At 29.4% G+C, this 23,745-nt stretch overlaps 2 long non-coding RNA genes across 2 annotated transcripts; both read left to right on the top strand.

Annotated features, from left to right (window-relative positions):
- Positions 1-11,171: 11,171 nt before the first annotated feature.
- Positions 11,172-13,426, top strand: LOC111640373. The gene is made up of 2 exons (XR_002759261.1): positions 11,172-11,321; positions 13,237-13,426. It is a non-coding gene; the product is annotated as an uncharacterized LOC111640373 (long non-coding RNA).
- A 6,622-nt stretch (positions 13,427-20,048) lies between these two features.
- LOC111640364 lies at positions 20,049-22,295 on the top strand. The gene is made up of 2 exons (XR_002759260.1): positions 20,049-20,198; positions 22,106-22,295. It is a non-coding gene; the product is annotated as an uncharacterized LOC111640364 (long non-coding RNA).
- The last annotated feature ends 1,450 nt before the right edge of the window (positions 22,296-23,745 follow it).

Raw genomic sequence — 23,745 nt, 5'->3', positions numbered from 1 at the left:
TTTATAACTTCCGATAATAAAATGATTAAATTAATGCTTAGTTTTCGTAATTAAGTTAATCACACAGGCAAGATTAACCAGAACTAAACAAAAACTTAAATATTTTTTTTTTTTTTGGAATTTGGTAGCTCTGCTAAAGAATTATTTACTTCTTGCAATAGAAAATTTTACGATGTCATCAATTTGTCCTAACCAATCCCAGATATCATCATCGGGATGAAATATCGCGTGCAAAGTTTTGCTCCTTTTTTTTTATGTGTTATCTTGAAAGAAAACCATAAAAACCAGCCATGAAATTGTAGAATATTGGATATACTAAATCCAATCTACTTTCATTTAACACCCTTTCATAATTTCAGAAATTAAATCAAAACGCCAATTCGAATTTTTATCAAATTATAAACACAATTATCGTAAAGTACTGTAATTTAATTTAATATAAACAAACTACTTTCGAGTTTAATTGTTGTAAAAGTCGAAAGTGATTAAAACAATATTCTTCGATAAAAAAATGAATTTTAGATCATCCGTCTTAAACCGAAACCAGACACAAGTCGAGTCGTACGACGAATAAAACGAATTTAAACCCGTCCGAAGTTTTATACAGTTATAGAAACAGCACGGGGTGAATAAATATATATATTTTCGCTTCTAATAAAAGTAACACGAGATAAAAACAAGAATTTATCCTCGTATTAAAGCAGTCAGTCACCCTTGGTTTACTCATTTCAATAGCACGTGGGAGTTATCTACTAAACGGGGATGTATACGTGTCACGTGCTCTTTCTAATACTCCTTTCGTCACTAGTGTCATCAATTTCATACTCGGCACGCGCGTTGCCGTGACAACAATTAAGATTATTCAATGAAGTCAACACGTGCATTTCGATTCTAGTCGTCATGACAACCGATTCAATTATTCCCCCCCCCTCGGCAGAAACAACACGTAATCAGATAAGGTGAGAATCTCTATTTTTAATCTTAATAGATACGCTTAATATGTCATTCATAATCACGAGTTTCGGAAATAACTCGTTTTATTTAATCAATGCAATTTTTCTACACGCTGATCGCTATCGTACGACTTAGAAAATTTTTAAATATTTGAGATAACGCGACCACCGTGACGTAGATACGAGTAATGTATACACAAATACGCAGATAAATTTCGTAATTTATTACATAGTTTGCCAGAATATTTTTTTCTAATTTGGTTTATTCCCCGTTTATTTCCCATCGATCGATACACAAAAATAAATAAAAATTAAATTATTAATTAAAATTTTCGTGTAGTATAATGGTCGTCGTCCATGCTTTTTCCTGTAACGATTGTCCGCGACAGAATCTTCCCGGCAGAAATTCCAAAAATTATAAAATGAATTCACTCTTAAAATGTTTGGAAATAAATTTTTATTTCTTACGAAATTATTATATAGACCAATAATACTTACATTTATTTTTATTAGTAAATATTTTAAAATTAAAAGAAACTTCGAATTAGATTTTTAAAATGTCTTCAAAACTTTGTCTACATTTAAATAAAAATCTCGAAAATCACGTTATATTATAATAGAAAAAAATATATATTAAATCCTTAAATATCAGACTATTCTGATATTTATAAAATAAACCAATTAATTCAACTATTTTTTATAAATTAAAAATGAATGGAAAAACTAAGAATATTTTGTAATACTTATAGACTAGAATTTCACTTTCTTTCAAATTATAAAATAATAAAGATTATTTATATTCTAGAAGAAATTTCTAGGATAATGATTATTTTACAACATTTTATTAAAATATACGATAGTTTCTGAATATATTGAAAAAGTTTTCCAGTTTTTTACGTTTATCAATTCAGATAAATTCATAAACTTCATTCTAAATTTAAAATATTAGTTTCTATCTATCCTACTTTTTTTAAATATTTTTTCTTCTCTACGCTTTAAATCTTACTCGGGATTTCCTTTTTGCTGTCTAAATTCTTTCTTCTTTCCTTATTATTCTATCTGATTTATTATTTTTTCAGTAATGCATTTAGTCATTTTTGCTTTTTTTTTTCTTCTTTTCATATATTTTTCATATTTTTTCTTTTCACATATATTTTAGTTAAAGAGATTTATAGCATTTTTCCATCTCTCTCTGTGCTGCTTTTCACTTCCTACATTCTGATATAAACAATTAAATCTTCCTTATTGGGTTGCGATTTTCAAATTGCAGATCTATAGATTCTATACATCCGTCGTCCGTCTATCCGTCCTTCGTTAATCTCGAGAACGGAGTTAGACAGATGAAAATCGAGGACAGATATGAGAAGTTTAAGTGTCGGAGGACTCGATTAACTGTATACGAACCTCCGATCTGGCCCGGAATTCACGTGATTTCGATTCAAAAGTTTCGGAACAACGGAGTTAGATATACGAAAATTGAGACCGGATATAGAAAGCTTATTTTTAAATTAAAATATGATTAAAAATTGCAGCCCGGCATTGTGAACATGTCCCAATAAGTAATTGCTGGTTAATTGTAAGGTTCATTTTAATTAAGTTTACGTTTTTTAAATTATTTCTTTACACCTAAAATTTTATGTAAAAATGTTCATATCCCGTAAATTATTACTTATATTATCATTGTCTATCTATTTTTATATCAAATTTCGATTTAAAGCGACCCATAGTAAAACAAATTCTTGAGGGAAGAGGCTAGACGACAGCATCGCAAATATTCCAAATATGTAGCTGCCATAAATATTTTTATTCTTCTCCTTTGGGACGTTAAACTAAAAGTGGATTTTTTAAAAAATACATAATAAGAATATTTATATAAAAATGGATAAACCAAGAATCGTGAAGCGAATGCACTCCTGGATGCGTCTATGAATAGATGACGTTCGTTGCTCCGTGTCAATAAAATTTGTTTATTTTTATTCATTATCACTTTAAATTCTAATGTATGTAAACAACGAATAATGTGTTAAAAATTTTATTTTTCTTATAACATAATCAATTTAATATAAAGGCTAAACATTAAAAAAAAAACACGAATATACTTAATTTAAATGCAATTTGTACAATGATTAAACGATAAGAAGAAAAATCGAAATTACTTATTGTGACACGGTCATAATATCGCGTTGCAATATCTAATAGTATTTTAATTTAGACCTAAATAAATAATATATGATCTCGATTTTTATTTATCTAACTCCGTTCTCGAGATTAAGGACAGATGGACGATAGCGAGAGCCTAAAAAACATAAAAGTGGAATGTACGTAACAATATCTTAGGTATTAATAGCTTAATATGTTTACTTATTTACTGCATTGTTTTTTGGCAAAAACAGTTTTAAATTCACTGTTTGACTACTGTACTAATACTGTATAAAATTTTCAACCTCTGTCTTAGAATGATTTGCTTCTTATACTAGTGCCAACATTTATTCGGAAGTTAAAATAGAACAAATTGCCTCGAAAAGATATTTTTTCGAAGATTTGTCATTTCTATATTTTGCCTCTTATTCTGAGCTAGAGTCAGAAAATGGAGAGGGAAGTGGATCAACAAAATGGATGGCGTTAAAATTTTCAAAAAATAAAAAAAAGAAAGAAATATTATAATTTATACGAAAAATATTTAAATTCTTATAAAAATGGAAACATTTTTCATAGTAAATCAACAGATAAAAGACTTAGAACTACGTCAATCTAAAAATATTTGAATGGAACAATTGTCCAAATTACTGCAATTTAGACAATTGAAAATCTTGTAAAGAGAAGAATTTATTTCTTTTTGTCTTTCGGATGTAGAATATTCTTTACTTTTACATTCAAATTTATAAGCAATAACATAAATTATTGTCAAGCAGCTGCAAATTTCTGATTCAATTCAAACTCCTCCTATTATGATTCGCTATCGACTGTTTAGGTTTGGTAAACTTTTTCGTCCTTCGATCGATAAAAGGGACGAACCAGAAATGAGAATCCATTCCGCTACTATATTTTAATGAAATTGCCGAATTAAATTGAAAAAGATTTAGGGTTGTACACCGCTACCGAAATTTTATGATATACTTCGCATTCGTGTTAATTAAAACAGAAAAAGATTAAAGTTTTTTTTTTTATATTCGGTCATTTTAAATTATACATTAACGTTCCCTAGTTTCTCTTTAACATTAAATCATTAGATAATAGCCAACGGTATTTCAAGTTGTGCGGATACAGAAAAAAGGAGGGTGGAAAAAAAAATTGTAGAATCCAACACATGCCAAGTATTTACCAAGTAATTCTTTTAAGATAAATTTTTGTAAGATAGCTTTAGTAATTATTCTAATTGAAATATTATCGTTTAGAAAAATTACCGAGAAAATAATATCCTGTGATTTTTATTTCCATGTAATTCGTTATGGTTTCGCTTGCATAAATCTACATTATACGGGATTACACATACTAACAGTACACTGTACTTTAAGCAAAGTTTAATTTGAGCATAACTAATGTGTGCTAAGGCAAAGAAACAATCGTGCAAAAAGTTTCATACAAGAAGTACGAGGAGGCTAACATAAATTAATATAAAAATCAGCATTAAAAATGGAAGTTGCTAGAGACCCTAGGCCTATATTGATCGGGTTTTTCATTTATTTTCTAATCAATCAGATTATTAATGTGGTTACTCTCGGTCTCATTTTCTGTTGTGTTGTTATGTTCCCAAGTGAGACATTCTTAGAACCTTTACTCTTTATCTGTTTTAGAGATGTTTAATTCTCAAAGGTATCGTTCTAACTTGCCGGATCCACGAAGAGCTTTAATTTATTACAATACTCAATAAAGAGTTTATAGCCGAAATCTGCCTTAGAAATTAAAATGTTAGTAATTAGGTCATAAATAATTACTTTAATGAATTTTTCGAGTTTAATACTTCCCATCAAGATTTAAGAACTTGGATTTGTAATTTATCCATCAATACGGTTAATTACTATCAATGACACTGATAAATTATTTCTCGGATTTTCTTTTTGATTTTATGACTACTTCAATCAATTAATTAAGATTAATACTTTTTAAAAATTTCCTTTATCTACCGTATAAAAACTATTAATTGTAAAGGGTATAATTGAGTCATTCTGAAGACACGCTGTAAAAATCGATAATTAACATTGTTACAATTATTTAAATATTCCCCAGGCAAATTTATTAAAGCTAAATTTAATAATAGAATGGGTAAAGTTTAAATGTCAAAATATTTTATAAATTAAAAAAAAATCCGTAACAAATTACTTCTTTAAGCAAAATTACGCTTAAAGTACAGTATTTAAAACCATCCACCATCTCATAAGACATTTTAAATTACTATAAAATGGTTTCATACAAAGGATTACTAATCCTATTACGAAGCTCTTGACTATTCCGATAAACATAACATTAAATCCTATTTAAATTATTGACACAACTCTTCGGCGTACGACAGGTTTTTACTATCGAACACTTTTAATTATTAATGAACAATTGAAATTAGTTTTAAAAATACTAAATATAATATTCAATTCCGGATTTTATATGTGAAAAGAAAAAAGAATTACAATTTCCCCTTGAATCATACATAAATCGATAAATGTGTTAAAAGAAGTTTACACCAAAACTAATGTAGGATGTTCCTCCAAAATGAGATAGACTTTTAATATCTTCCCAGTGATGAGCCTCTATATACTGTAACTATCAAGATTGCTTATAAATTTAATTTAATAATGATTATTTATAAAGCATTAGAAACTAAGCAGTAGAAGCTACACATTTAAATCCGAAAACATACAAATAAAAAAGTAACTTTGCTGCCATATACTATTTTCTACAATGAAAATTAAATGTATAATATGAAATTTCCAAGATTAACGATGACTAATGAATTCTATCTAGAAGATACACTATATTAGTAAACGTAAAACGTATTATTTTCTATTACAAACGATGCCTTTCCTTATTACTAGATAGGCCTATATTCTACACAATATTGAAAAGAAATACTGTAGTTCCAAGCGAGCAAATATTTATCATGGCATAGTCACAATGTCGAGCTGAAATTTTTAATCCTATTTTTCATTTATTTAATTTTAAATACAGTATATACTTTCCATCTCAAATTAGTAGTGTCTTTCCCCTGTATCACATGCTTTCCCTGCTCATATGCTTCAAATCTAACATTTTTCTGGGAAACATTTTTGAAATTGAAACAATATGACTTCCGGTTTACACCAGAAGTTCGTATATAGTTAATCTGGGCCTCCTGCCGTGAATCCTTCCATATCTGGTCTCGACTTTTCATCTATCTAACTTTGTTCTCGAGATTAATTAAGGAAGGACAGACGGACGGACGACAGTGGGAATTTATAGATTTACAAATTTTATTTTTCCGCTGTTATATATAAGAGGGAAAGTATGGCGATCCGACAAAAATTGATTTCCCAGATTTTTACATTTTTTGGACTTAGGACACCTTGAAACGTCGAGAAACGAAAAAAAAATTTCGGGGGTAATTTCTATGTATGGATACAATATTAGTATTTGTGGCACGATTTTTTTCTCCCTCTTTCAAGCTTAATAACTCCTGTTCTTTTTATCGAAAATTTCTGAAATTTTGCAGGGACGTTTGTTTATTAGGGGGATCGATGCTACTAAATTTTGGTGGTTAAAGGTCGAGGTAGTGGGAGATAATGAGGGTGATGTGTATCGAACTTAATGACGATTTTACTCGTTATCAATAGTTACAATTTTTTACAACACCCATCTCTACCTTCAAAATTAAGCTTTTTTCCGTTTTATAATAGTTAAAAATATGAAAAGATTTTAAATAAAATATGATTTTTTTTACCATTTATTATAATAGATGGCGCCATCACCAAAATTTTAAATATTGCCGGGAAAGTTGAGCAACTCGTTGCTGATTTATTTCAAATTGCAGCTCCCAAAAAATCTTATTTCAAATTACTTCAAACAAAACAGATTAGAAAAATATCCGAATCCATTATTATTTTCAAATGGATTCTACTTCGAAATAAACATGAGAATAATATTAAATTACTTCATCAGTCCGTAAAGGCATAGCGCAGTTTAGGTTAGTGGGCGGCAATTTGAAAAAATTGTAAACCTATAAATTCCCACTTTCGTCTGTGTCTTTTCTTAATATCGAGAACAGAGTTAAACAGATGAAAGACGAGACCAGATACGAATTCCTTAGGGACAGGAGGCCCTATTAACTGTATACGAACGTCCGATGCATACCGGAAATTACGTTATTTCAATTCAAAAATTTTCCCCCGAAAGGTGTTAGATAGATGACCGACACGACTCTATTGTTGAAGGAAAAATATTATGTACAGGGACAAGCCACTACTAATTTGAGGTGGAGAGCATATATTTTAAGTTAAATAAATTAAAAATACGTTTAAGAATTTCATCCCTGCATTGTGACCATACCACAAGAAATAATCACTCGTTTTCTATAGAAATTATTGTTTCAAAATTAAAGTATTAAATATTCTAGAAACAAATCATATATTAATTAGACTTTTGATTACCTTAATATTTGATTATTTTCTTACTCCAGTTATTCGTTAGGATCAAGTAGGGCCTAATTAGACGAAGATACAAACCTCCAAATTGTACTAAATCATATTCGAATTATAAAATAAAATGCAATATAAAGTTTTATTTTATATGTAAATAGGAAATAATTTTAAGCAAAATTTAAAATTAAAAAAAAAAATAATTGAAAAATTTAAGAATAAAAAAAGTTTTTTAAAGATTTAAATGTTTAAAAATCATTATTATGAATGTTACATTTGCATTTTTTAATCAAATTTGTATAAAATTATAATTAAATATCTACAAATATATAAATTATATATTGAATATATTATACCAAAAATATAACAACTCCACTTAAAATACTATATTTAGTAACGCATGACGGCATTATTATGTTTATTGGAATCATTAGTTATTTTATTATCATATAAGATTTGTACTCTGCATGATATGAATGAATGATAGAATATTTTTTTAACTATATAATAATAAAATGCATAAAATTTATTAATAAAATTATTAATTATTTTTAATTTAGCACTATAAAAATATCAAGCATCTTAGATTAGAAAATGCAAAAATTGCTTCTATATTATAACTTAATAAAATATTTTTTTTTATCAAATATAAAAAATTGAAATAATATTTATGTAAATAAGTAATAATAAAATAAAATGATAAAATTTATTATAAACTATGTAAAAAAAAAATACAAAATTTGTCCTTTCTGTTAATTAGTTTTAATAGAGTTATTAAGTTATTATTGATTTATTATGTACTCGTATATATAAATATTAAAAATTTGCTTTAATAATAGGACTTACTATTTTACACAATGAAACGTTTTAATGAGTAATATTTTATTTTTATTTGAGTTTTTTCCCTTCATTTCTTGTTCTTATATTTACTCATTAACGTTTTGTAAATGAGGTAATTTTATGAATTTTAGATAGCGCACTTATCTAAGTTTATTTTCTTTGTACAAAAGAATTTTTAAAATTATCCTGTTATTTAGAAATCGGTTTCCTCCATAAAAATATAAATTACTTCCTTGTTTTAGCCTATGTTCAAAGTGCACTTAAAATATTAGATCAATTAATCTTTGTCTTTAACCGGCAGACTTAAAATTTTAATAATATAATAATAAAAAAAAAACTTCTGAAAATCATTTAATTTTCAATTTATTACTTAATACAAAATATTCTCGAAATAAAGATTTATTTTTTCATAACAATAGCGTTACGCAAGTGTTAAAAAATATACAGACAATAACCTTAAAACATTCGTGAGGAAAATTAGGCTAAATTTAAAGAAAGAAAACGATAGAACAAATTTATTTAATTAAAGAAAAATATAAATATAAAAATAAAAATATAATTAATATAATTTTATAGAATTTGCCGCGATAATAGTAAACAAAAGTGATGCGTGATGTCATTTTGTTTACCAACTTTACAGCATTTCGTGTTATAGGTCATTTGGTTTACACGGCATGCAGTGTATTAACTATAGTCATTAAACTGGAAAGAAAATGTTTTATTACTAGATGCAATCGTAATTAATCAATCTGTTATAACTTGCTTATCGAAGAAATTTGAATTTTGGAATTTTAATCAATCAATGTTGGAGGAAAATTTGAATTTTAATTAATGAACTGCGAGAAACTTATAATAAGTTGTATTTTAGTGAACTTCTCATTTACACAGATGGATGTCTAGGTTGTGTTAGAGCCAGCCACGTCATTATCAGCCGCTCTCATCTCCCATCATTTCGTTTATAGTCCAGGATACTTAACTCCGAGTCATTATCCCCAATATCCAACATCAAACTTTACATCCAATTGCGTCACCTATACATAAAAAAAAGCAATTAACCACGACTTCCATTTAATTAATCTCGTGCTCTTTTTTTCCCCCTTCTTCAATGCCAAAATCTTCAATGAAGGGTGAACTTTTTCTACGACTTTCAAAAATAAAAAGAAAGGATACAATTAACTGGACGTAATTGACTTTACTGTGGTATTGACTTAAATCTTCTCTCATGCGTTTTAATTTCTTCGGATAGACATTGCAGTTCGTTAGCTTCTACTTCAATTTTTATGTGTTCTTCCAATTATAAAAATAAAAATTTAAATTTTATCATGCAGAAGAATATCACGTGTATTCAAAGACATTACTAACAATTAAAAAAGATATGAATATTGGATTATATAATGCAGAGAAATACGAACAGAGATTAGCAAACATTTCTATATTAACCATAGACGAATTGATAAAAGAAAAACAAGAAAAATAGCCTCGTTATATAAAACCTATGGTGAAACTAGTACCGTTCTAGGATTAATACGGTTACGAAATTAAGGCGTTATAGCATTAATAACAATTACTTAAAAATAGAATTAATGGGTTTGTTTAGTATTGTGACTATATAGATTCCTAACAGCGCTTTGGCGGGTGACTGTTCGGCACGTATAGTCTCTGAATATCAAAGGTCAATCGATTTTGCCACCGAGTTAGAGCGTGGGTGGACAACGCTGCTTCTCTTTCCAGGTCTCTCGAGGAAACTGCTTCATTCATTGCATTTTAACCAAATAAAGAAAAAAAGTTGATCCTCGTATCATTGTTCTCTGTGTTGCAAAAGCTTTCTGCATTGCATGTAAACTATAGTAACATAATACATAAGAGTTACATTCAAAATAAAAATTTTAAACTATATTTTTAGATTAAAATTTGATAACTGTCAAGTAGTCAACAAGAACAGGTTTATCCAGCTTGAAAAACCTCGTGTTTGTCTGTCCTCCAGGGAAGGAAGGGGCCAGGGCCACTACCCGTCCTTGCCTCTAGTGTAGGTCCGGCGCTACAATCACCTCACGTATTTCTTTATGGCCTATAACAGCAGAGGCAAATTACTAGAGTCTGTGACTAGTCAGACGTGAGTAGTAACTAGATTTTCTTTCTTAAAAAATGAAAATAAAAAAAATATATATATAGGCCTGTATAGTAAAATGCCACTAACACAATTTGCATATAGCTTCTTCTAAAAATTAATTATATAAATAATATTTTTTGCATTTACCAACATTTTTATATAGCAAAAACTGATAATTAATACGATAAAAATTGTTTTAATTAGCTAATTTTTTTCTTTCTTGTTTCCCAATAAAAAAAAACAGACTTAATTCCAATTAAAATTCTGTTTCTCATTTAAAAGTAAATTAACTTCTTTTTTGCCTTTAAATTCTAATTTCAATGTTTGATAAGTTTCATCACGTAGCAGAGCGACAATAATGATTCATTATGATTTAAATAGTTTTTGAATGAAGTTTCTTTGTACAGTCGTCATTGAAAGACACAAAATAAATGTACGACGAATAAAAACCGAATAAATTAAATGGCCTATTTTACTATTTATAAATTAAGTGCACGTGTATATAAAATAAATTTTTCAAATACACCTTGTTTATAGTTGGAAGCATTTGAGATTCCACAGATCTAAATTTGTTGAGGTTTAAATTTTGGCTTTGGGTTGGAATTGGAGGAGTTCCAGGACGTCTTCCAGAAGAACAAAGTTCCAAAACTACACGAAGGTCGATGGTAAATAAAAACTGTTTTTCGGGAACGAATGTTTACTCAAGAGCAGTTTTCCTTATTTTGACGTCTTCCAAACCAGACGAAACTGAATGCTGCGGATGATTCTGCTTCTTTTAATTTTAACTATTAGCGAAAGATGGCAGCACTATTAGAGGTAAAGTACGTTCTCCCCCTCTTCTTATCCAGTTATCTATGTACGGTACATTGTATATGTAGGACGAGCGAAATACTTAAAAAACGGGGAATTTCTTCAGTCGATAGAGTCGAGATATTGCTATGATCTTTGACCCCTGCTTTGTTTGATGATGTCGTTGACCTCGGGTGCAGAGAGGTATCGGATGATGAAAACGTTCTCTCGTTACGTCCGGCAATGGGGATGGCATCGTGTTACACCATCGTCGTGTCACGTGGTCAATGTTCTTTCATCGAGATTGTCACAACAGGTTCAAGGTTTTATTCGTCTATTATTGCAGGAAGTTCTAACGCAATACGTTTAAAAAATAATAATATATTAATTTATAACTGCTCGAAATATTTTACGCGCCTATAAAAAAATTCACGTCGATAAAATTCGTACGATTAACAATTATTTTTAATTTGACGACATCTCCGAACTTCAAACATAAGCATTTTTAACGCTTAAAACACTAGATTGCACGCCAACGCATTACGAAACACTCCAAAAAATTGTTAATTAGTTCTTATCAATTGATTAAATTGCCATTAACACGCAGCAAATAGACGCTTCATAAAATTTATTTACAAACACTTCTCGTCTATATGCGTTACGTGTTCGAGTGGATCCGAGACGTAAAAAAGGGGGAGGGAGGAAAAAAAAACATATACACGAACGAAGTCACGAACATTCGCATCTGTTCAAACGTGCGGAATAACAAGTTGGTAGAAACTGCACACACGCCACACACACCAGACACTCAAAAGTTGTCTTAATGACGACACACACCTATCACGTGGTACGTCGCCATAGAGACAAGACTCTACATCACGTGGCCGGAAATCGACCACGAAATGCGTTCAAGTATGCAACCGTGAAATCGGTGATTCGGAACAGTATACTCATTTCCCCACTTTTTTTTTATTTTTTTATTTTTTCCCCTCTTCACCGTCGAATTTAAGTTGATATTCCACACAACGTCACGTAAAGTAAACATCCAACGCTACAAACGAAGGAGGATTTAGAATAAAAATTTTTGGCTTTCTAACAATACACCCGAACCGTTCACTTACGTAAGTAGGTTGGACGAGTATCGCATTTAATAAAAGTTTGATGGGAAAGTCTGCAGTTTTTGACCTTGAGATAACGAAAACAGAAACAAGCGGATAGTTGACGGATGATGATTTCATCGACCGTTGTACCGACTTCCTCAATTTGCTTGTCCTTCGTATCTAACCGAGAACTTAACTCTCCCCTTGTTGCTACGGTAACTGACACTTCGTCCAGTCTGCATGTATAGTCTGCTTTCGTTTATTAGCCGGTGACGCCACCGCAAAATTGACAACTCGTTAAAAAAAATAGTAATAATTAATTATAAAATAAAAACAATTAAAATATTTTATACGGTTTATAAGTATAATTAAATCATATTTATATTTAATTTTAAAAATATTTCTATTTAATTATTATTTCTTACGTAAATTAGTTATAAGCGTGTTTAAGAGAGGTAAATAAAAAAATTGGATACGATAAATTAGAGGCAATATATTACGCGATTAGGCAAAACGCGTCATGAAAATATAAATCGTTATCGGTTAATATATTATCATCAAAATTTCTCTTCCTAATTCCTTGACGTTAATCAATAATTAAGTTTTTTTTTCCTCCTCTATTTTATTCGAAAAAATTCGATTCTTGATTATAATATCGTTCTACCTCAACAGATGGCAGCAAATTGTCGTTATTATTATTATTTTTTAAATAATTCAAAAATTATTTACTACTTTATTTACCAAACTGATTGAATTAATTTAGATGTTATTTTTATCTATTTAATTTTAAAATAAAAAAAAATAACGTTAAAGTGTAACGATATCTCTTTATTGTTCCACAGCATCCGGAAGACGTTGAACGTGTGTAAAATGGAGTTTCGAATAGCAGAAGTAAAAGTTTATATACGCCTTTAACGACGGGTGAGTTGTAACGGGAAAATGGAATGAGAAAATACACGTGTGAAAATGAATCTAAACGGATACCAGTAGAGATAGATAGAGATATCTAAAATGAAGCACAAAATAGTAAAAGATGTGAACAGGTAAAGGGTGGAGCCGACATAGAAAAGGATGCTCGTCTCTAGAGAATCGAAACTACTGCTATTCAAAAGCTGAATATAAATAAAAGGTAGTGGCACCATCAAAAACATCAACAACCATATTCAGTATTTAATTAACCACGAATAATGACAAAAAGAACAAGTTTTCTACCGGTACTATTCTACCGAATAACAAGCATTACAACTTATTAATGTATGCCGAGAAATCGTTAATAAAAAAGGTCACAAAAAATAACTCCAATAGCATGTTTTCTTAAATAATGTATACAGTAAAACCTGTCCAAAATGGAACCTGCTTAAGCGGGAAAATTTCTTCGGAACAGAATGATTTTCTAAGTTAAAAAAAAAAAATTTTTAACGAAACCTACCAAACCGGAAAAAATATTCGGTACCGTGCGATCCTGGTTTAAACGGGTTTTGCCGTACATATGGTAGCGGGTTATAGCTTCGTAAATTTGAATTATGGGGCCCATTTACAGTGTCGACTTCGGGCATTTTTCTTCGAGGAATTTTTTCTTATTAAAGATGGGTTTGGGGCCACTCGTTGGTGAGGCCCCAGGTTTGGCGCGTAGGTTAACGCGCCACTCCTCATATTCTTTATCATCATTTTATTATATATGNATTTAATAATAGAATGGGTAAAGTTTAAATGTCAAAATATTTTATAAATTAAAAAAAAATCCGTAACAAATTACTTCTTTAAGCAAAATTACGCTTAAAGTACAGTATTTAAAACCATCCACCATCTCATAAGACATTTTAAATTACTATAAAATGGTTTCATACAAAGGATTACTAATCCTATTACGAAGCTCTTGACTATTCCGATAAACATAACATTAAATCCTATTTAAATTATTGACACAACTCTTCGGCGTACGACAGGTTTTTACTATCGAACACTTTTAATTATTAATGAACAATTGAAATTAGTTTTAAAAATACTAAATATAATATTCAATTCCGGATTTTATATGTGAAAAGAAAAAAGAATTACAATTTCCCCTTGAATCATACATAAATCGATAAATGTGTTAAAAGAAGTTTACACCAAAACTAATGTAGGATGTTCCTCCAAAATGAGATAGACTTTTAATATCTTCCCAGTGATGAGCCTCTATATACTGTAACTATCAAGATTGCTTATAAATTTAATTTAATAATGATTATTTATAAAGCATTAGAAACTAAGCAGTAGAAGCTACACATTTAAATCCGAAAACATACAAATAAAAAAGTAACTTTGCTGCCATATACTATTTTCTACAATGAAAATTAAATGTATAATATGAAATTTCCAAGATTAACGATGACTAATGAATTCTATCTAGAAGATACACTATATTAGTAAACGTAAAACGTATTATTTTCTATTACAAACGATGCCTTTCCTTATTACTAGATAGGCCTATATTCTACACAATATTGAAAAGAAATACTGTAGTTCCAAGCGAGCAAATATTTATCATGGCATAGTCACAATGTCGAGCTGAAATTTTTAATCCTATTTTTCATTTATTTAATTTTAAATACAGTATATACTTTCCATCTCAAATTAGTAGTGTCTTTCCCCTGTATCACATGCTTTCCCTGCTCATATGCTTCAAATCTAACATTTTTCTGGGAAACATTTTTGAAATTGAAACAATATGACTTCCGGTTTACACCAGAAGTTCGTATATAGTTAATCTGGGCCTCCTGCCGTGAATCCTTCCATATCTGGTCTCGACTTTTCATCTATCTAACTTTGTTCTCGAGATTAATTAAGGAAGGACAGACGGACGGACGACAGTGGGAATTTATAGATTTACAAATTTTATTTTTCCGCTGTTATATATAAGAGGGAAAGTATGGCGATCCGACAAAAATTGATTTCCCAGATTTTTACATTTTTTGGACTTAGGACACCTTGAAACGTCGAGAAACGAAAAAAAAATTTCGGGGGTAATTTCTATGTATGGATACAATATTAGTATTTGTGGCACGATTTTTTTCTCCCTCTTTCAAGCTTAATAACTCCTGTTCTTTTTATCGAAAATTTCTGAAATTTTGCAGGGACGTTTGTTTATTAGGGGGATCGATGCTACTAAATTTTGGTGGTTAAAGGTCGAGGTAGTGGGAGATAATGAGGGTGATGTGTATCGAACTTAATGACGATTTTACTCGTTATCAATAGTTACAATTTTTTACAACACCCATCTCTACCTTCAAAATTAAGCTTTTTTCCGTTTTATAATAGTTAAAAATATGAAAAGATTTTAAATAAAATATGATTTTTTTTACCATTTATTATAATAGATGGCGCCATCACCAAAATTTTAAATATTGCCGGGAAAGTTGAGCAACTCGTTGCTGATTTATTTCAAATTGCAGCTCCCAAAAAATCTTATTTCAAATTACTTCAAACAAAACAGATTAGAAAAATATCCGAATCCATTATTATTTTCAAATGGATTCTACTTCGAAATAAACATGAGAATAATATTAAATTACTTCATCAGTCCGTAAAGGCATAGCGCAGTTTAGGTTAGTGGGCGGCAATTTGAAAAAATTGTAAACCTATAAATTCCCACTTTCGTCTGTGTCTTTTCTTAATATCGAGAACAGAGTTAAACAGATGAAAGACGAGACCAGATACGAATTCCTTAGGGACAGGAGGCCCTATTAACTGTATACGAACGTCCGATGCATACCGGAAATTACGTTATTTCAATTCAAAAATTTTCCCCCGAAAGGTGTTAGATAGATGACCGACACGACTCTATTGTTGAAGGAAAAATATTATGTACAGGGACAAGCCACTACTAATTTGAGGTGGAGAGCATATATTTTAAGTTAAATAAATTAAAAATACGTTTAAGAATTTCATCCCTGCATTGTGACCATACCACAAGAAATAATCACTCGTTTTCTATAGAAATTATTGTTTCAAAATTAAAGTATTAAATATTCTAGAAACAAATCATATATTAATTAGACTTTTGATTACCTTAATATTTGATTATTTTCTTACTCCAGTTATTCGTTAGGATCAAGTAGGGCCTAATTAGACGAAGATACAAACCTCCAAATTGTACTAAATCATATTCGAATTATAAAATAAAATGCAATATAAAGTTTTATTTTATATGTAAATAGGAAATAATTTTAAGCAAAATTTAAAATTAAAAAAAAAAATAATTGAAAAATTTAAGAATAAAAAAAGTTTTTTAAAGATTTAAATGTTTAAAAATCATTATTATGAATGTTACATTTGCATTTTTTAATCAAATTTGTATAAAATTATAATTAAATATCTACAAATATATAAATTATATATTGAATATATTATACCAAAAATATAACAACTCCACTTAAAATACTATATTTAGTAACGCATGACGGCATTATTATGTTTATTGGAATCATTAGTTATTTTATTATCATATAAGATTTGTACTCTGCATGATATGAATGAATGATAGAATATTTTTTTAACTATATAATAATAAAATGCATAAAATTTATTAATAAAATTATTAATTATTTTTAATTTAGCACTATAAAAATATCAAGCATCTTAGATTAGAAAATGCAAAAATTGCTTCTATATTATAACTTAATAAAATATTTTTTTTTATCAAATATAAAAAATTGAAATAATATTTATGTAAATAAGTAATAATAAAATAAAATGATAAAATTTATTATAAACTATGTAAAAAAAAAATACAAAATTTGTCCTTTCTGTTAATTAGTTTTAATAGAGTTATTAAGTTATTATTGATTTATTATGTACTCGTATATATAAATATTAAAAATTTGCTTTAATAATAGGACTTACTATTTTACACAATGAAACGTTTTAATGAGTAATATTTTATTTTTATTTGAGTTTTTTCCCTTCATTTCTTGTTCTTATATTTACTCATTAACGTTTTGTAAATGAGGTAATTTTATGAATTTTAGATAGCGCACTTATCTAAGTTTATTTTCTTTGTACAAAAGAATTTTTAAAATTATCCTGTTATTTAGAAATCGGTTTCCTCCATAAAAATATAAATTACTTCCTTGTTTTAGCCTATGTTCAAAGTGCACTTAAAATATTAGATCAATTAATCTTTGTCTTTAACCGGCAGACTTAAAATTTTAATAATATAATAATAAAAAAAAAACTTCTGAAAATCATTTAATTTTCAATTTATTACTTAATACAAAATATTCTCGAAATAAAGATTTATTTTTTCATAACAATAGCGTTACGCAAGTGTTAAAAAATATACAGACAATAACCTTAAAACATTCGTGAGGAAAATTAGGCTAAATTTAAAGAAAGAAAACGATAGAACAAATTTATTTAATTAAAGAAAAATATAAATATAAAAATAAAAATATAATTAATATAATTTTATAGAATTTGCCGCGATAATAGTAAACAAAAGTGATGCGTGATGTCATTTTGTTTACCAACTTTACAGCATTTCGTGTTATAGGTCATTTGGTTTACACGGCATGCAGTGTATTAACTATAGTCATTAAACTGGAAAGAAAATGTTTTATTACTAGATGCAATCGTAATTAATCAATCTGTTATAACTTGCTTATCGAAGAAATTTGAATTTTGGAATTTTAATCAATCAATGTTGGAGGAAAATTTGAATTTTAATTAATGAACTGCGAGAAACTTATAATAAGTTGTATTTTAGTGAACTTCTCATTTACACAGATGGATGTCTAGGTTGTGTTAGAGCCAGCCACGTCATTATCAGCCGCTCTCATCTCCCATCATTTCGTTTATAGTCCAGGATACTTAACTCCGAGTCATTATCCCCAATATCCAACATCAAACTTTACATCCAATTGCGTCACCTATACATAAAAAAAAGCAATTAACCACGACTTCCATTTAATTAATCTCGTGCTCTTTTTTTCCCCCTTCTTCAATGCCAAAATCTTCAATGAAGGGTGAACTTTTTCTACGACTTTCAAAAATAAAAAGAAAGGATACAATTAACTGGACGTAATTGACTTTACTGTGGTATTGACTTAAATCTTCTCTCATGCGTTTTAATTTCTTCGGATAGACATTGCAGTTCGTTAGCTTCTACTTCAATTTTTATGTGTTCTTCCAATTATAAAAATAAAAATTTAAATTTTATCATGCAGAAGAATATCACGTGTATTCAAAGACATTACTAACAATTAAAAAAGATATGAATATTGGATTATATAATGCAGAGAAATACGAACAGAGATTAGCAAACATTTCTATATTAACCATAGACGAATTGATAAAAGAAAAACAAGAAAAATAGCCTCGTTATATAAAACCTATGGTGAAACTAGTACCGTTCTAGGATTAATACGGTTACGAAATTAAGGCGTTATAGCATTAATAACAATTACTTAAAAATAGAATTAATGGGTTTGTTTAGTATTGTGACTATATAGATTCCTAACAGCGCTTTGGCGGGTGACTGTTCGGCACGTATAGTCTCTGAATATCAAAGGTCAATCGATTTTGCCACCGAGTTAGAGCGTGGGTGGACAACGCTGCTTCTCTTTCCAGGTCTCTCGAGGAAACTGCTTCATTCATTGCATTTTAACCAAATAAAGAAAAAAAGTTGATCCTCGTATCATTGTTCTCTGTGTTGCAAAAGCTTTCTGCATTGCATGTAAACTATAGTAACATAATACATAAGAGTTACATTCAAAATAAAAATTTTAAACTATATTTTTAGATTAAAATTTGATAACTGTCAAGTAGTCAACAAGAACAGGTTTATCCAGCTTGAAAAACCTCGTGTTTGTCTGTCCTCCAGGGAAGGAAGGGGCCAGGGCCACTACCCGTCCTTGCCTCTAGTGTAGGTCCGGCGCTACAATCACCTCACGTATTTCTTTATGGCCTATAACAGCAGAGGCAAATTACTAGAGTCTGTGACTAGTCAGACGTGAGTAGTAACTAGATTTTCTTTCTTAAAAAATGAAAATAAAAAAAATATATATATAGGCCTGTATAGTAAAATGCCACTAACACAATTTGCATATAGCTTCTTCTAAAAATTAATTATATAAATAATATTTTTTGCATTTACCAACATTTTTATATAGCAAAAACTGATAATTAATACGATAAAAATTGTTTTAATTAGCTAATTTTTTTCTTTCTTGTTTCCCAATAAAAAAAAACAGACTTAATTCCAATTAAAATTCTGTTTCTCATTTAAAAGTAAATTAACTTCTTTTTTGCCTTTAAATTCTAATTTCAATGTTTGATAAGTTTCATCACGTAGCAGAGCGACAATAATGATTCATTATGATTTAAATAGTTTTTGAATGAAGTTTCTTTGTACAGTCGTCATTGAAAGACACAAAATAAATGTACGACGAATAAAAACCGAATAAATTAAATGGCCTATTTTACTATTTATAAATTAAGTGCACGTGTATATAAAATAAATTTTTCAAATACACCTTGTTTATAGTTGGAAGCATTTGAGATTCCACAGATCTAAATTTGTTGAGGTTTAAATTTTGGCTTTGGGTTGGAATTGGAGGAGTTCCAGGACGTCTTCCAGAAGAACAAAGTTCCAAAACTACACGAAGGTCGATGGTAAATAAAAACTGTTTTTCGGGAACGAATGTTTACTCAAGAGCAGTTTTCCTTATTTTGACGTCTTCCAAACCAGACGAAACTGAATGCTGCGGATGATTCTGCTTCTTTTAATTTTAACTATTAGCGAAAGATGGCAGCACTATTAGAGGTAAAGTACGTTCTCCCCCTCTTCTTATCCAGTTATCTATGTACGGTACATTGTATATGTAGGACGAGCGAAATACTTAAAAAACGGGGAATTTCTTCAGTCGATAGAGTCGAGATATTGCTATGATCTTTGACCCCTGCTTTGTTTGATGATGTCGTTGACCTCGGGTGCAGAGAGGTATCGGATGATGAAAACGTTCTCTCGTTACGTCCGGCAATGGGGATGGCATCGTGTTACACCATCGTCGTGTCACGTGGTCAATGTTCTTTCATCGAGATTGTCACAACAGGTTCAAGGTTTTATTCGTCTATTATTGCAGGAAGTTCTAACGCAATACGTTTAAAAAATAATAATATATTAATTTATAACTGCTCGAAATATTTTACGCGCCTATAAAAAAATTCACGTCGATAAAATTCGTACGATTAACAATTATTTTTAATTTGACGACATCTCCGAACTTCAAACATAAGCATTTTTAACGCTTAAAACACTAGATTGCACGCCAACGCATTACGAAACACTCCAAAAAATTGTTAATTAGTTCTTATCAATTGATTAAATTGCCATTAACACGCAGCAAATAGACGCTTCATAAAATTTATTTACAAACACTTCTCGTCTATATGCGTTACGTGTTCGAGTGGATCCGAGACGTAAAAAAGGGGGAGGGAGGAAAAAAAAACATATACACGAACGAAGTCACGAACATTCGCATCTGTTCAAACGTGCGGAATAACAAGTTGGTAGAAACTGCACACACGCCACACACACCAGACACTCAAAAGTTGTCTTAATGACGACACACACCTATCACGTGGTACGTCGCCATAGAGACAAGACTCTACATCACGTGGCCGGAAATCGACCACGAAATGCGTTCAAGTATGCAACCGTGAAATCGGTGATTCGGAACAGTATACTCATTTCCCCACTTTTTTTTTATTTTTTCCCCTCTTCACCGTCGAATTTAAGTTGATATTCCACACAACGTCACGTAAAGTAAACATCCAACGCTACAAACGAAGGAGGATTTAGAATAAAAATTTTTGGCTTTCTAACAATACACCCGAACCGTTCACTTACGTAAGTAGGTTGGACGAGTATCGCATTTAATAAAAGTTTGATGGGAAAGTCTGCAGTTTTTGACCTTGAGATAACGAAAACAGAAACAAGCGGATAGTTGACGGATGATGATTTCATCGACCGTTGTACCGACTTCCTCAATTTGCTTGTCCTTCGTATCTAACCGAGAACTTAACTCTCCCCTTGTTGCTACGGTAACTGACACTTCGTCCAGTCTGCATGTATAGTCTGCTTTCGTTTATTAGCCGGTGACGCCACCGCAAAATTGACAACTCGTTAAAAAAAATAGTAATAATTAATTATAAAATAAAAACAATTAAAATATTTTATACGGTTTATAAGTATAATTAAATCATATTTATATTTAATTTTAAAAATATTTCTATTTAATTATTATTTCTTACGTAAATTAGTTATAAGCGTGTTTAAGAGAGGTAAATAAAAAAATTGGATACGATAAATTAGAGGCAATATATTACGCGATTAGGCAAAACGCGTCATGAAAATATAAATCGTTATCGGTTAATATATTATCATCAAAATTTCTCTTCCTAATTCCTTGACGTTAATCAATAATTAAGTTTTTTTTTCCTCCTCTATTTTATTCGAAAAAATTCGATTCTTGATTATAATATCGTTCTACCTCAACAGATGGCAGCAAATTGTCGTTATTATTATTATTTTTTAAATAATTCAAAAATTATTTACTACTTTATTTACCAAACTGATTGAATTAATTTAGATGTTATTTTTATCTATTTAATTTTAAAATAAAAAAAAATAACGTTAAAGTGTAACGATATCTCTTTATTGTTCCACAGCATCCGGAAGACGTTGAACGTGTGTAAAATGGAGTTTCGAATAGCAGAAGTAAAAGTTTATATACGCCTTTAACGACGGGTGAGTTGTAACGGGAAAATGGAATGAGAAAATACACGTGTGAAAATGAATCTAAACGGATACCAGTAGAGATAGATAGAGATATCTAAAATGAAGCACAAAATAGTAAAAGATGTGAACAGGTAAAGGGTGGAGCCGACATAGAAAAGGATGCTCGTCTCTAGAGAATCGAAACTACTGCTATTCAAAAGCTGAATATAAATAAAAGGTAGTGGCACCATCAAAAACATCAACAACCATATTCAGTATTTAATTAACCACGAATAATGACAAAAAGAACAAGTTTTCTACCGGTACTATTCTACCGAATAACAAGCATTACAACTTATTAATGTATGCCGAGAAATCGTTAATAAAAAAGGTCACAAAAAATAACTCCAATAGCATGTTTTCTTAAATAATGTATACAGTAAAACCTGTCCAAAATGGAACCTGCTTAAGCGGGAAAATTTCTTCGGAACAGAATGATTTTCTAAGTTAAAAAAAAAAAATTTTTAACGAAACCTACCAAACCGGAAAAAATATTCGGTACCGTGCGATCCTGGTTTAAACGGGTTTTGCCGTACATATGGTAGCGGGTTATAGCTTCGTAAATTTGAATTATGGGGCCCATTTACAGTGTCGACTTCGGGCATTTTTCTTCGAGGAATTTTTTCTTATTAAAGATGGGTTTGGGGCCACTCGTTGGTGAGGCCCCAGGTTTGGCGCGTAGGTTAACGCGCCACTCCTCATATTCTTTATCATCATTTTATTATATATGATATATTTTCAAAAGAAATATTTTAATTAATTTTTTTCAATGGCATTTGATAATTTTACACAATATTTAATTATCGCTATTTTATTTTATTATGCCAGAGTATTTAATTTACATTTAATTCGAATAAATTATTATTTTTATTTAAAAATTTAATACCTAATATTAAAGCTAATTTTAAATTTATTTTATTAAAACAAATAAAATAATAATCATAATAATAATTTGAAAAATAAAATTTTTATAATGGGAATTAAATTTTAATTCAAATTAAACAATCAATTTTATTTAAACTACTTATAAATTCTCGTTTTGATATATTAATCCGAAGCTCAAATCTATTGTTTTATGCCTATTTTTCGTTTTATTACAAAATAAAAAACATTAATAATCTAGGAAATAAGAATAATTTTGAATTTTGAATTACATTTAAAGATAAATAATAGACATTTATTAATAAATTAAATTTTATTACTCTTTAAATGCCGAAAATGATAACTGATAATGGTAATAATAACAACAATAGCAAAGATAATTAAGAGAATTGTAAATTAATTAATCTTATTTAATAAAAAAAAGTTAAAAACAAAATATATATATATATTGTATTAAACTTAGGAAGCAAAAATACAAATGGCCTTGGTGTCCTTCGAGTTCAATTCACATCGAATACTATTGCTTGAGAAAATGTCGTACAGGAAAGACCAATTCGATGAATTACATATTTTCTCAAAGTCAATTCATATAGATATTGTCGATTAACTTAACATCCATACTAACTTTTCCATCGCCCAAGAGCTTAAA

Source organism: Centruroides sculpturatus, unplaced genomic scaffold (assembly GCF_000671375.1).
Source record: "Centruroides sculpturatus isolate CEXI.00-Female unplaced genomic scaffold, Cexi_2.0 scaffold1261, whole genome shotgun sequence".
NCBI classification, from domain to species: domain Eukaryota; kingdom Metazoa; phylum Arthropoda; class Arachnida; order Scorpiones; family Buthidae; genus Centruroides; species Centruroides sculpturatus.
This window is presented reverse-complemented; position numbering and strand designations above follow the sequence as displayed.